The following is a 16,047-nucleotide window of genomic DNA, read 5'->3' as shown; positions in this document are numbered from 1 at the left end:
CACTGATAGTGAATTTGGGAAAATTTGTGTAAATTTGTCTGAAAGTATAGTTTTTACTTGAAAATATTGGAAGAATTATCTTCAATTGCTTCCTTTCTGCATTCTAAACTGTCTCAAAAATGATCCTTTATGGATATTTTAGCGCCTTGGCTGAAAAATTTGACTTAATCCAGCATAAAAATCCCGAACAATGCTAGATTGCTTAAGCCTAATGTGTTTATTCTTCATCTTTCATCATCTCAACCTCTCAAAATCAATAAGAAATCAATTCTATTTCATCAGCCTGTGAATTGGTGGTAAATTGGAGGAATATATTCACATTGTAGAGATCATTAATCACAGAATTCTCTCAAGTATTCTCTGCAACTTTCCTCAAAAGTTCCCTCAAGTTCCCAGGAGTGTTGTTCGCACTGACAGAATGCCCAACTGTATTCCACATTTAAGAATTTTCCAACCACCGTTATGAGAGCAACCTTTCGAAAAATCTTTCACAATTATGATTTAATTGCATCAATAATTCATAAGAATGTAGTTCTCTTACCATCCAAGTCGCTTGAATCCATCAGCGTGCACGTTTTTTTCTTCTACACCCAATTCTACGACTTAATTATAATCGTCACTATCAGGCGGCTCATCAGAAAATTTGACATTTTTATGCAAATTATGAATTACAGTGCTCAAGAATATTCATCCAGTTCTTTTTCTACACACACGCTTAATTAATGATTTCGGGGGAGATTTCTTTGATAACGCAACTTCGCCAGTGAAAATAATGTTAAAGAGGCAAAATTGTTTCCATTGTAAAATAATTAACTTTTCTCCGCTCTTCGTCAAGTGCATGCAAAAATATGGGCAAAATACCTCAAGAACTCTTCATCATATGCTTGCTAAAAAAGAACCAGCGATGGAGTAGTGAAACAGTATATTTTTCGAGAAAAATGGACATAGAGAAATTGCCTCACTAATGAAGACTTCATTCATTTATAGAGTCATCAAACTCATTTATATTTCCCGATTATTTATAATTGAGAAGTCTTCTAAGGTGACCCAATCAACACTCGAGAGCTGTTCCATCATTAGGAGGTAATTTTTGCAATTACGACAGTTGCTGCTGTCGCACAAAAAAGCCCCAAAGCATAAATTGCGATGTATGTTGTGGGAAAAGTTCTTCACTCTCTTCAAGTGTTAATCGCGGTGTATTTTGGGTGTACTTTTCATGCACTATTGCGCTAAAAAGGGAAAATTCTGCATATTTTTGGCATGCTCTCGACGGCCCTTCATTGTTCACATCGTCGTACTTGCACTTTCAGGCTCATGCCAAACCCTAATTGCAACTGTGACCGCAGAAGTTCACACTAAAATTGGCTGCACAAGCCAAAAAGAGTTGTAAATCACGAACGTCTTTTATGGCTGGATGTCTTGACAGTTCCCCAAAAAAATTGCACAAGCATAAAATCTGAATTGTTTCTCATTCTTCACCGAGATCCAGAAGGTTAAATATTCAGCACAGCATAAGAAAATCTAAATGGTTTTCCTAGAAGGAAGCAAATTTTATTACAGTTGGCAGCGTGGCTTGATTTTTGAAAATCCTTTCTCAAAATATACCCCAAAAAAACTCTAGCATAACCACAATAAAAGTAAATTTGACCTTAAGTATATCACATAATAAAAAATAATTTCAAAATATTTTTTTCCAAGAACATTTGTAAAATTTTCTCAACATTATTAGAAAAATAAGAAAAAATAGGAGGAACACAAAAATCGGCTTTTTTACGGCGAAAGGGTTATTTTTTCCTCAAAACCACCCATAAAATTCATGCTTCAACATTAGTTCTTTTGGGTTGAAAGAGTTAAAAGATCATATTTTTTATTAGGGCTGAAATTTACCCTTTTTAACATATTTCTTCCTCAGAGAGTTTACGACTCGGAAGGGTTGTTGTGCAAGAAGGTTTCTCGGTTTGAAGTGAAATTGAAATTTTGTCTGATCCTGCCGAAGGTCATTTTCATTTTCAGCCACACGAGGACGAAAAAGAAAAATACCTGCGCACCACAATAAAAACGGCCAGGAAGTGAAAGCCAATACGCAAGGCGGAGAGGAGCCGCAAAAAGCGTGTCTGGAGGATGAGGATTGAATTTTACATCCACCATCTGGAATTGTTGGAGTGTTCTTCAAACAATTCAGCGCTATTTTTTCCGGTCATTGGGCGAATTTTGCACACTATTGTATGCTTTTTTTTCTTTAAAGATTCAGAGATGCATTCAATAGTAAAACTCATAGTTTTTTGGCGGATGATCTTTGTTAGATCTCCGGGGCTTGATTCATATTCGCAAAACTCCGCGCATCGCAGAAAAAACAGTGTTTTCTTCCTCAATGCTTGAGTTATTCCTTTGGTTGCCCATTGAAATGTTTCACTCTTGAAAGCTTTGATCATAAAGTTCTCATGCATATTCTCTATAAAATGAAATTTTCAATTTAATAACTTGAATACAAAAATAGTTTGCTCGCATTTTCAGGAAGTAAAATTCCAAATTATTATTCTATCTAAAAAATTTAATGGGATTTTCTGCAATGTACGAATGAAGCTAGAAATAAATTTTTAGCGTCACCGACTTCATGAAACTCTGTTGAATGATAATGTTGTTAAAATCAGTGTTCAAAAGAGGCCAGTGAACTCTACAAGTCAGAAATCTCATAATATGAGAAGTGAAGAAAAAGTTTATTTATTTTTTCTTCCAAAACAACACTTTTAACGTCGATACCTGATGACTCTCTGGGCGCTTGGCCAGTGATATAGGAAAGTTGACCTCATTGTCGAACACCACAAAAAGTCCATAAACACGTTAGATGGAAAAAAACACAAGTCTGAAAATGTGATTTCAACTTTTGACCACATGTTCAAAATCTCTGATGAACTCTTCTGCTTTGAGAGTTTTTTAATTTGAATTCTGACGCTGCATCTTTAAACACATTTCCATTTGATTTTTGCAACATCATTAATCATCCATCGACACTCTTGATCTATCGATCGCAGCACAAGAAATACATTTTTCTCACACTTTGCCACAAATGCCAAACACTGGCCAGATTGACAATGAAGAGCAGAATGTGTGACCTGAATCTGCCAAGGGAGGATTCAGGATGTACACCCTCTTCCTTCCTTCCTGAAAGTTGATAAACATGGCATCAAATTCTGTCAGGATTTCCTCTCCTGGCCGCACAGAAAGATCTCTCGCGCTATAAGTCGCCAAGAGAGGATTTTTGTGATACATATTGTCTGTCCCACACATTCAAAATCCTCTTTGGCCCTTTAGGAAAGTGATAGCATTGAGTATTTGATGGTGTTGAGGCACTTCGTGAGGGGATGAAAACCCTTTCCTCAAAACATCCACTCTCAGGTAAATTTCGAGCTCAACGCATCGGATAAACACTCAGATAGGGGATGATAAGCAAGTTTCCATCCAGCTGCCACGCCTGAGAGTGTATCCTTCGGATTCAATTATGCGTCTCAAAAGGGTATCCAGTGCGTGGGAATGTGTCACAGGTGCAAGAAGCATTTGCACTTTATCCCTTTTGTCGTCAACAAAGGTGGAAGAGAATGTGATTTGCTATGAGAAATTCCTCCTCGACTGTGAATCAATGTCGCATGCATCAATTTTGAATGCGAAGAGAGCATTTCCGTGTGCGAGGCGCAATTTGCTGTCGTCCAAGTGCGGTGGAAATGTTATAATTTACCCACTAAATAATTACATAACGATATGAACGTGGTTCACTAATGATTGAGTAATGGTTCGCTTTTTCTCTGTCACTGCTCAACCACATTGGATGGATATGTACATAAGCGATTGGCTACATAAGTGCATAAGAAGCTCTAACAAAAAACACAACTAGCAATAAAAACAACGGTCAAGGTTGAGATTTCTCTTCTCCGCCAGAGCACAATAATTATCGTGGATTTTTCGAGAAGCTCACGGAAAAGTCGAGTGAGAAGCATGATCTATTCAATAGATTTAATTCAAAGAACAAGATAAATGTACACTGCATTTGAGCATTTGGTGAAGGAGAGTTCGTCTTTTTTCTCCCCTCCGCACAGCCTAATAACATCGCATTACAGATAGAAGAAAAACACTCATTGACTAGTTGTGGTATTGTTGAGAAGAGACGCTGGAAATGCGGAGAAACTTTCTAATTTTTATTAGTATATAGAAAAATCTTGATGCTGGATGGTGTTCTAAGGAAGAGTGAGAGAAGAGCAACATTTCCATCGCGCGCGCGCGCATACGAAATGCGACTCTTTTCCCATCGCCAGAGAGATGCATCTGTGACCTCTTCAATGGGTCTGAGGCGCACTTTTCCCCACTTTTCCGCACACCTTCGCTGATGTGATGACCTTTCAGGCATCACCGGGGAATGACACACTTTTGCCGGGTTGTGAATATATTTGCTCTTTCTTTGCCCATTTCATCCCGCCACACTCATAATGTATTCCAGTCTCTTGGCCACAGGCTGTTTGCAATTCCCACACTCTAAATGCCGGGGCACTTTCGGGAATGAAAGGCGCACAAATAAACGTGTCTCTCTCTCTTCCTTCACATTCACCCGCGGTGTCGTTCGCTGGGCTGCAGAGTGAATCTCTGCGTTTCGGAGAAATACCTGCAATCCGGATGCTGAGAGTGCTGCTGCTCTTTATATTACAAATGCTCCTGCGTGAATGTGGAATTGATGTAACACGATATTTTACAACTTATCTTGTGCACTTTCCTACCAAATAAATAGGTGAGCATCGCATATGGGGAACTGGCCATTGTGTGCCCAACATCTTCGCCAACATCATGTTTCCCATTGAGCAAACGTTACGCATCCGATCTTATCTTGCCTGAAATGAACTACAACTCTGCACAGAGAGACTCAATTATAGACATTCTATACTCCAAAGGAAATTGGAGGAAAATCAAAAACTCCTCAATTAATCCAATATTTGTAGGGCAAAGGTGAATGAATTGATAAATTAAGAGACAATCTCACTATTGGTTCTCATCCGGAAAAACACGGACGAGGAAGTAATCTTTTTCTTTCGAAGAGAATTTATTTCAATATTATAAACCCTCTCATGTTTCTCTTCTTATATCTTTTCGGTTATTTATTGTCTGATCTCTGCACAATCTCTTTTGGTGACTTTCACATGTTTAGAACTCGCTTGAGAACTCAATTCTATTGAATTCGCGAGAAAATCCCATGCGAAATTATACTTGATCAACTAATGTATGGAAAGAATATATTAAATCTTGATAAATTCACAACAAATTTATGTTCGTATTAAATTTATACCTTATCTGAATATGAAAATATATCGTAATCATCGGAATAGAGATGTTAGAATGCCTGTGAATTTGGCAGAAAAATAAAATTTGTCGTTTCTCACATGAAAATCTACAAATTAATTTTACTCCTCAACATTACACGCGTGACATTTTGCAAAGACATTTCTCTCCACCCACATTAAACACATTCTTTTATTGATCTTTTTAATGGTGTTCGCAATGGAGAAAGCTCCAATCGGGATCGCTTAGAGAGCTCATATTCTCTGTCGATTATGTGAAAGAATATCATATTTGGCCATCTCTTTGGGGTCTTGCATCATAAAAGTGGCATTGATAAATTTCTCCTCGTTGGGAATTCAATTCCCAAGCCGACAATAAACATATCCAAATTCCTCTTCAGAGCCACCACAGAGTAATTTATGTCTTTGACCATGGCAGTGCATCATGAAAGAAAATCTCCGTGGAATTTCACTGCTAATTGCCCTTTTCATCCGCACAAACTCTTAAGCGCCCGAAGAGAGTGAGGAAAAATGCGCGCGCGAGAGAGAGAAAGAGAGAAGTTTAGAGGAAAATTGACTGCGCGAGAACTTGGCATTCATTCACATAGCCAGAGACGAAACATAGAATTTCATATATGTATTATATAATGGGCGACTAAACAATGTAACGGTAAAATTTTCTCTCTTATAGTGATTGCGCGCACAATCAACAAAAGTCAATTTCCACTACAAACCGTACGATCACACGTACGATGATGGCGCAATGATGATGATGGTGGCAAGTGAAGCAAACTGGAAGTGCAAGAATGAAAACAAGAATCCGCGGATGGTGGCTTTGACTGCAGGCAGACACTAGGCTTGTCCCATGTATGGCTCGAAGAAATACTTTGAATACTTTCCGCCCGATCATCGGCGAAGGAATCTGCGCTGCTGATCCAGCAACAACTTGGGCGGATACTTTGCCGGCGGGGAAAACTTGCCAGGCTCCGCAAGCTTCCTGTTTCTGAAGTGCAGCGGGACATTCGGCGGAAGAGACGCGCTGCAGATTAATGGCATCGCTAAATGCCTCATGTTGCTGGTGTAATGCAAGTGACCAAGAGGAAACTCACCGTTTCACACTTTTCCTCCACCCACATCGAAAGTAAAGAGATGATGATGGTTGGCATGAGAGTGCGCGGACTGACCGCGCAAGAGAGCTCTTGGGAAGGAGAAGAAGAGACAACAACTCCAAAATAGCCACACGAACCACGCGACCTATTTTCGTTCCTTCGAACTCTCTTCCTCGCCTCCACGTCCCAACCTTTCCGGCTCTGTTCTTCGGGGACACAAATGAGAGCCAATCCAACACAATTCCAAAACGATCATGCCATTAATATGCGTGACTCTCCACGCGGTGTTGGACACGTTTGGAATTGGGGACTGTGGGACAGTCAATAATTCCATCGCATTGACGACGATGATGTGTCCGCAAAGATATTTCTGGTATGAGAGCCAACATGTCTCAGGACACTCCCTTCGCTGTCCAATTCATCTTCTCACTCTCTCGCCATAGTGTCAAGAGGAGAATTGAGCGCTTGCAAATCACTGCATAATCTCAAATGCATGCATTTGAGTGACAATTGCATGGCACATTTTCGATAATAACACCACCAATGAGAATAGAAAGAGAGAGAGAGAATCTTAACGTAAAGAACAAGGAAAATACACACAATTTGTGCAGTCTGAGAAGTTGATTAATCGATTGCAATCAGATGCAACTTCGAATTGCTGTCGATTTGATGAATAAATAATGAAAATTTTGAAGGCAAGCACAAAAACTGCATAATGATAAAGGTAAGAAGCGTTCCAGGAAGTGTAAAATGCTCGCCAGTGAAGGTGAAACAAAGAGGTGAAACAAAAAGCACGATGATTGGCAGGAGGAAGAGAAGTTTTTGATAAAAATTGAGAAGATGATGAGATAATCTGATTCCTGCAACACTGCTAATTCGGATTTAATCGCACAAAGACCTTTATAAGAAGATTTCCTGCTTGCATTACATTTGATTACACACGCTCTTCTCCCTTCTGGGATTTTTCCTCCCTCTGGCGCTGTGTTAACATACAGTCAAGCGACCAATTTAATGAGGTTTCGTGGCAGGAGAGTTCATGTCTCAGAACATTACAAATTCAACCCAATCATGTGTGACATGGACGAAAGAATTCTGTCGCAGTGGCTCAAGAATATATCTTTCACCTTCTTCCATCTCACGTATTGAGAATTAACATTTGGATGTCTCTTGTGAGCTTATCCTCCAGCGCGATGGGACACTGTTGATTTTCATTCTATGTGTTATTCATGAAGTGGGAGAGATTTTTCGAGCGACCCAAAAAACACTCGCACGCTGAGACACGAATGTGATTCTCAGGTAAAATTCAAATTCACTCTCCGGCAAATATTTAGACATCATTTTCAATTATATGGCCTACAGGTCGTCAGTGCTTTTGTCTCTCTGCTTCTCCACAACGGCCACAGCTTTTGTATGCAATACAGAAGGAAAGTTTACGGTGGAAAAGTGGCTTTTGATCATTAAAGGGATGATAATATTAGGGATTCAGGATTCGTGTGTCTCCTAAAAATGCCATTTTGGCAACACTTTGCTAAATCATTGTGTAAATTTAAAGAACACAAGAAAATACTGAAATATTTAATTGTCCTCACGATAAAAAGAGTCTGAAAAATTGTATGCTGACTGTTGAAATAAGGACATTTCGCTGGCAAGGACTATTTCAACTGAGAAAGACATGTTTGGATTACTCAAGAGGAAAATTCCTCGCGATTTGAGACTATTAACTTTGAAATTATTCAATAATTCCTTAATTTTTCGTGATTATTGGCTTATTAACTTTGGCAAAAAAGAGAAAAAGTCACAAATTTACCACAAGCTGGATTCGAACTCCTCAAAGGTCAATTTCGCCTTTGGGAAATACAATCGGAACTTCTTCATGCCTTTCAAGCTTAATCAGCTGTTCGTGAGATACAAACAGTTTCAATCTTGCGCTAAATTTCCTTCTTTCCTGGTCAGGATCTCGCCAGGAAGTCGTAAAGTATGAAAATGCGTGAGAAAATCATGCGATATTAAAATATTCAATTTTGATTGTTTTGCAATGTTTTTTGAAAAAATAATCATTTTTTCGGATTATTTTCGCCTCTTTTACCTCTTGAGCCACCCTGACAAATCACAAAATCCATAAGTATTGGACAGTGAAGAAGACTGTCTTCAGTTGGCTTTTTTCTGTCCCTCGCGGACAGTGCAACACACAGCGAAAGAATTCTCGTGAATTCTCTATCGCACAGCGCCTGTGCTTGTATGGCGAGTCATTCCATTAAAAACCAAAAGACCTAACGGTAAAATCGCGAGAAATATGTAGGTATTATGTGGATGTAAGAGAGTTTATTGTATGACTCTGAGCTGCTCGCTGGGTTGCTTCAACTGGTTCCCGGCCATTCCCTTCTTATTTCGCGATGGCCCCATTTCTCAGCGACAACAGAGGAGAGAAAGATGCAAGAAAAAATACTAAGTGTGCTTTTTTTCCCATTCTCCACCAACCATTTCCCCAACCATTGCCGAGAGAAGAGTGTTTATTCTATACTTATGGACATGTCTAGCATTTTATTGTTATTATTCAACAGCATTAAACTTGCGCACAATTATGGAAGTCGATGGCTATAATGACCCGTTTCCTCTTCTACACACTTTTCTGCCTGCGACTTTTGGCGAATATGTACGAATTCTACACCTGAAATCCAGTCGTCTTGCTGTGATTTGCAATTTTATCTCGTCTGCGTGATAAGCTTGGGATGTGTTTTTCTTTCTGCCTGTCTTCCTGGAACTCACCAATTTCGCATTGAGCAGAAAAGAGCGGCGAGAATTAAATTTTCACCCTGAATGAAGGTTAATGAATATTTAATGAAGCTGCAGCGAGCGGGAAAATGAATGTGGAACAAATTCGCGAGGACGGAAAAACAGGAAGGCGCGGCAGCATCGCTGGTGATGAGATTTGGGGCGCAGCAGCAGCAGCAGAGAGTGTTTACTCCTCATTGGCACTTCTTTGGGCAGGCATAACAGGTGGCAGAAAGTAAAAATATGTGATTCTTCTGGTTACTGTTAGGCGGTTTCGCTTGTTCAACATCTTCAGCAATAATACAACCTTCTGTCGTATTTGCTTAAGTGTGATTCAAGATGGATTTTGGTCACTTTCGGCCACCAGAACATTCTCCTAAAAACAGTTTCTGCCAATTGTGTGAGTCAGTGACACAGAATTTCACTGACGAATCCCCAAAATTCGAGCGCGCGCGACAAATTTCGTTGAGATGATTCATGGTTTGCACAATCACCTGCCATCCTGACCATCTCCTCTCGTCTCTCTAAATTCATGCCTTGAACACACAAATTGGAACATTTTGACTGGAAGCTCTTTTGGCCAGGAGAGCAAAAATGGGCAATTTTCACGGTGGAAGTGAGCGCGCGCAAGAGAGCAAATTGTGGTAGATTGAGTAAATTGCGCAGGTGAAATTAATGTAATAATTTTCATTGTCGTGACGACGTGTGTATGTTTCAAGGCCGAACTCGTTTTCAAACAAACGGACATAGAAATGCTATCTTTCACCGCGCAGAGCGGCTTTCGTATTAAAATACCTGTCGCTTGTGAGGCGCGCGAGATGAAAGAACGAGAGAGAAGGAAGGGTTGTGTTTGTGATATACAATGAAGAGAGCACCATATAATTCCACCAGGCATCTTCCTCTTCCTGCATCACCATCATCATCCATCTCTCTGGGCGTATTAGAACATTTGCGGTCAAGTAGAATCTAACGGTTCCTCAGTGGGATTCACAAACAGGCGCGCTGGAGCCAAAGAAACGGAACATTCCACATTTCTTGGCCTCTCTTCTTTACCACTGACTACAGGTTTTTTCCCCATTCCTTCTTTGCCTCTTCTAATTCAACCTCTCTTTCACCCATTAAACCAGCATATATAGGAGAGAGATAAACCTCTGAATCCGGTTCACTGGAGTTTTGCACCATCCTGCTTAACCTATCTTTTTCTTTGTCTCCACAAACTTGCTCGCCCGCGAGAGAACTCTGGAAGATTACCCAGGAAGATCAGCAAAGATGCAATCACACTTGCTGATTTCCCTGCAATTTATGCATTCTGACCACCTTCTCGCGGGATTTACCGACACATTATCATCAAGTGTGGGCATTTTATGTGCATATTCCTCACGCTGCGAGTCAAATAGAACATTATAAGTATCAAACTGGATGCAATCTAACTTGATTGCCAAGCCGTTTTAGGCATCTCAATCTCATTTAAAAGGATGAATGCCACTACGAAACTCAAAAGCTCTTTTTCTTTCTTAAACATCTCAGTTTTTTTTTTGAGTTTAGAGGCTCCAAAGCAACAATGTACAATTCTCAAGTTGACTTCACTTGTGCTATTTCCTCAATTCCTCACCCAAAATGTTTCTCTTTCAATGCGATCTCGCGCATTGGGATGAGTCAGGAATTGAACAGAGTCGCGGCTTGACCTCATTCTACACAATTAGTCCATTGAATCTAACAGTTGATTCTTTATTCCATAGAGAAAATGGAATTCTATTATTCAAACGTTCGTCTTTTCTCTTTCATTCTTGTTTTGGGACGCTCAAGAAGACACCTTCGCGCTGAGGTGCGAGATATCAATAGGTTCTCTTCTTTTGCTATTGTTGCGTGTAAGAATTTTTGTGGTGTTCCTTCTCGAGAGAGAGAATGTGTTGTTCAATCTAATGAGACACACACTGCAATGGTACAGGAATGAAAGTAAAATTGCCAATTATTTACCGGAGCTCTTGTGAGTCTCCATTGTGGAGAGCGCGGGCAATTAAAGAGCATGACGATCACTTTATCTGGTCATCGCTGAAGCAAGTCCGCGCGGTGCAAAAGGAAATTGCGAGCCAAGTGTGGATAATCCTTGTTCGCCATTGCCCATTGTTGGTTGCACTCTTTGGCGGTGCGCAAGAGAGGCAATGAGAATTACGATGGCACTTGGTCATATAGCGCGATGTGGGAGAAGAAGAGGCGCGCAACTTCACATGGTGCGGTAAATAGTGAGTGTTGGCATTAAACATAACAGGTTCGATTGTAGGCGAGTGCTTTCCCTTAAAATTGCAAATTTCATTCAGCGATAAACGGCATAAATTGTAGTTGGAATTCACTCTTTTCGCGAGGCGCAGAAGAGAAGAAGTATAGAATTCAAAATGGGGGCTTTGATTTGAATTGTTTGCCATTCAATGGAATATATATCTTTTCAAATTCAGAAGAATGTTTCAACAAATAGCGCTTGAGAATAGAGTAATTCCTTGTCCGATATATATGTGAAGTGTGAGAATACATGAGCATTCCTGTCCAATTGAATTAATTGACGGTAATTGATTGATTTAAGTATGTGACTTTCTTAGACATTGTGAGCTTTTCTTCTTTTCTTTGCTGTTGTTCGCATTTCGCAATCCACCCATCAACATACGCGACGTCCTGCAGGGTCCGAAAAGCCAGCGAATTGTGGCCAATTCTTGATGATGGTTAGGCGTGTCGTGGCCATAAAAGTTTTGACCTTTTTTCCCACCACGCCAACAGTCTCAGTTCTTGCGCACTCGCTGTGATTCATTGCGTGATGTCTGAAACCGAACCTCTCGCGAAGAATTGTGACACGGAGAAAGGATTCTTCCACAATGTTTCGCTCTTTAGCACATGGGTGAAACCGTGTCTTATCAATCATCGGAAATTATGAAAGACATCCCATCAGAATATTCACAACGCAGACACACACTCATGATGGACGAAAAGTTGCCAAGGAAGGCTCTCTTTTCCGCATTGTCATTATACATATACACCAAAGTGCGTGCGACCAAGACGCTTGATTGCAGGTAAAGAAGAAGGCAGTGCGCTCTTTTCTCCCCAATAGCCCAGGCAAAGAGTAAAATCATGACAGGTTATTTTACACAATTATTTGAGAGACTGCGGCACAATCCCAAGTCAATGACTAAACATGACGAAGAGGAAATAACCACCCAGAGACGTGTTTTAAGAAGTTATGAAGTGCGCACTGACCCACTTTGGCGAAGCCACCAAGAACACACTCACAACAAAATAAAGACGGGCTCCGCGGGCTGATTCGGATTTGTACAATGTCTCATGACTTTTTCCCTTCTCAACTCCTCTCTCTCGCCGCCAATTCCCTGTTCGGCCACAGCACGAACAGCGCGGTGAATTAAGAGTGTGTCCAGAAAGAGGAAAACTCTTCATTCTGTCCCACTCGGCGTGTGAGAAAAACCTGAGGTGAATTTTATTGTGTAATTCAATTCTTGTTTGTCAAGAATTACCAAAAGCTGTCTTGGAAATTACGATGTTGAGCATCACTTGAAGAGCTTTTCTCGGAATTTTAACTCAAGTGACTTCCACGCAATGATCTTTTTGCGCATGCAATTTTTTTTTCTAGTAGAAAATTTAACTAAAATTCCAAGAGCAATAATAATATATTTCTTCTGCACTCTTTGAAAAGTCGAAAAAGCGTCCGAAAAAACGCTCAACAACCGTATCACTAAAGTTGCCTGATGTGCTGAGAGAAGAAGAAAAAGACCATAAGTACTCTTCTTCACGTGCACTTTTTTCTTGCACACAGAATTATGAAGAAATTAGAAGCGAATTAACTCAGCAATTATTCATGGCGAAACATAATTTTCCGTTTTAATTCACTAACACATTTTATTCACACCGCGCATTTTTCCCTTCTTCGCGCGCTCGCGTCTCTAGTTTCACCCTGTGCGTACGTTATTGTTGCATGGTTAAGACGAGAGAGAGAAAGATAAAAAAGAGTTAAATATGGAGAAAATTGGCCTCAGCCATGTGTTGGGTTGCATGTAATTTTTATAGAAGAATAAGAATAGTTCTTAACACGAGCAGCATTCGAGCAAGTGTATCTGTAACTGTAATTTTTGCGCTATTTAACCAATAATAATGGCATAAAGTAATCTCGAAATACGCCAATGTGTATTGTGTTGTAAGTAATCACGGAATCCAGTTAGGTCAAAATTGATTTTTTGCCTTATTCAGCCAAATTAAGATAAATGCCCCGAGCATACAGCATATGCTGTGATCTATGGTCATTATTGCCGGGCGAAGAAGTTAGATTTCCCCGCAGACACTTTTTCTCACCTCGCGAGCGAGCGCGCGGGATTAAGAAGTGCGGCAAAAGAACAAACCGAAAAAAGCAACATATTCAAATTGACGAATGCGCGAAGAAATTTGTCGGATTCGTTGCCTATGGGAAAGCCGCTCTCGCATTTAAATCTTTCGTTCGTCATTTCCAAAGCCAAGAAGCTCGAACTTCTTGCGCATCTGCAGAATGAGAAATTGTTGTTGTTGTTGTTGCAAAAAGAGGATGACTAAGTCATTTTCATTTATTCTTTGCCAGGCGATGAAAGAAGTCAAGAAGAAATTTCACTTGAATTATTATTGTTTTCTCAATAAATTAATTCTCCATAATTCGCTTTTTTATCTCCATTCTTCCACTTTTCTAATACCACTGCTCGCAGTGGCGGAAACACATGTGCAAGTCTGTCTAAATGAATATTGTCGGTGTTTGAGAAGAAGTAAATGGAGTGGAAGTTCATCGAACTCATCCCGGGAATGAACATTCTCATGCTTCAAGACTCTTCACCATGGTCTAGAGAGAAAATTCTATGGAAGTCTATTCGCTGTATAACACATAATATGCAACATACTTATGCTCTTTCTTTCTTTCACCCATTTTAGGGGCGGATGACTTCTTGAAATTTACTCAAAAACAGATGAATTTCGCCAAATTGTGGATTTTTAAGCTGAAAAGTCTATTGAATTGCCAAAAATGTGTCTTTTCCCTTAAAAAAACACATTGAAAACCATTGAAAAATCTTGCGGAATAAATTTGACGATCAAAAAACTTAAAATTAATGTTCTTCTGCCTATGTAGCATAAACGAGAGGCGGGCAAAGAGAGCAAAAATGAGTAATATAGACAATAACAGATGAGATTTTCAATGCCCACATAAAAGTTCTTAACCAGATGAATTGCCTTCATTAAGAAATGGCACTTATGTTGGCAATTAGTGAAGAAATTTCAATTAATGTGACGCTATTAATTTCACTTGAACCAGATTCTGTCCCAAATTTTCCTTTTTATCACCATCAGAGCAACTGTTTCTCGCGCGACCGCGTGAAATGTTTACCCAAAAGGCAACACAACACGGTGCGTGCAGAATGATCGCGAAGATAGTGGAATTGATCATTGAGACTCGCCCATCAACTTTACTTCCTTTCGACGGAATTTCACAAAAATAATTGCACCACTCTACATGCAGGAATTTTTCACCTTTTCCACCATCATCATTAAAATTTATCACTTTTAATTATTTCCTCTGCATCTCCCGTAAGATTGTGCGTCGCGCAGACTTCTTTCTTCCCGCGCGCGCAGAACAAATAAAAAGAACATCAATCTCATCAACGCATAATATCATTGAAATATTTTCACATCATGAATAAACGATATTAATAAAAGCAATAAAAAAGCGCGCAAACTTGTTCCATCTCCAGCATCGTCAAGAATCATCTGTGAAAGGTTAAGTGCAGTTCGTGTGTTTGACGGGTAATAAAATAAAGATTTTTTGAAATTTATATAAAAATATCACGTGGCCAAAATGGAGGAAAAAAAAGGCACAATAAAATATCAATTCACCATAAAAAATCACACACACAATTCTTCCTCTGAAATGAGAAAACATCAAGCAAAAAACACACTGAATTTTTCATTGAGATGAAATAAAGCCCAAAATTCAGTCACTTCAGTGCAGAATATTCTGTGTTGCCTTAATATATTTTTGTGGAATCATCACAATTTAAATGCGAATCTCCAGAGCAATAAAAGTGAGCATTGAATTGAGTAATCAAAATCAAGAAAGTCATAAAACATATTTAACCAGTTCCTCAAGCGCCATAAAAACGTGGAAATTATTCCTCGAATTATTCTTCTGTGAAGAAGAACCTTCTGCCCATTGTGTAAGAAATCATCTCACGCAGAATTTTCCTGTGGTTTTTCCCATGTGCGAAAGAAAAATCTCCCGTCGCGAAGGTGTGAAGAAATTAAATCATGGAAAATTGCATGGGAATTTATGATCCACTTTAGGCGCGCACAGATCTTGGAAGAAGAAGAAGAGGAAAAAAGCTTCTCTCGATGGTGATACTTAAGATATCCAGTTACCAGAATGGAAGCTAATTAATTATGCCTTTGCGAAAATTCCCCATTTTGATTCCACTCCAAATTGTTATGCGCTTGTAAGAAGGCGCGATAAATGGGAAGATTTGGGCGATAAGAAAAATTCGAGAGGTCATTAAAGACACTCTTTACGCCAGCTAAACAGTGTGAGAGAGCCGTGATCAAGTTTCTTATCGGCAAAAAAGTTTAATCTGCAACTTTACAAAATTAATCTAAATGGTCATCGTTTATTTCTCAAAACCCAGAGAATGTTTTGCTCAACTTACTTCAGCATCAAATGTGCAAAAACATCTCATAAATTTTCTTGCATCGTATTTCACCAATTTGACAAACTGTTCTATTTTTTACACACCATCAAATTCTACTCTTAAGTCCACAAAATTAGCCCAAAAAAATCAGCGACACCT

Source organism: Phlebotomus argentipes, unplaced genomic scaffold, assembly GCF_947086385.1.
Source record: "Phlebotomus argentipes unplaced genomic scaffold, Phlebotomus argentipes genome assembly contig_15, whole genome shotgun sequence".
NCBI lineage: Eukaryota > Metazoa > Arthropoda > Insecta > Diptera > Psychodidae > Phlebotomus > Phlebotomus argentipes.
The sequence above is the reverse complement of the archived record's forward strand: the minus strand, read 5'-3'. Positions refer to the sequence as shown.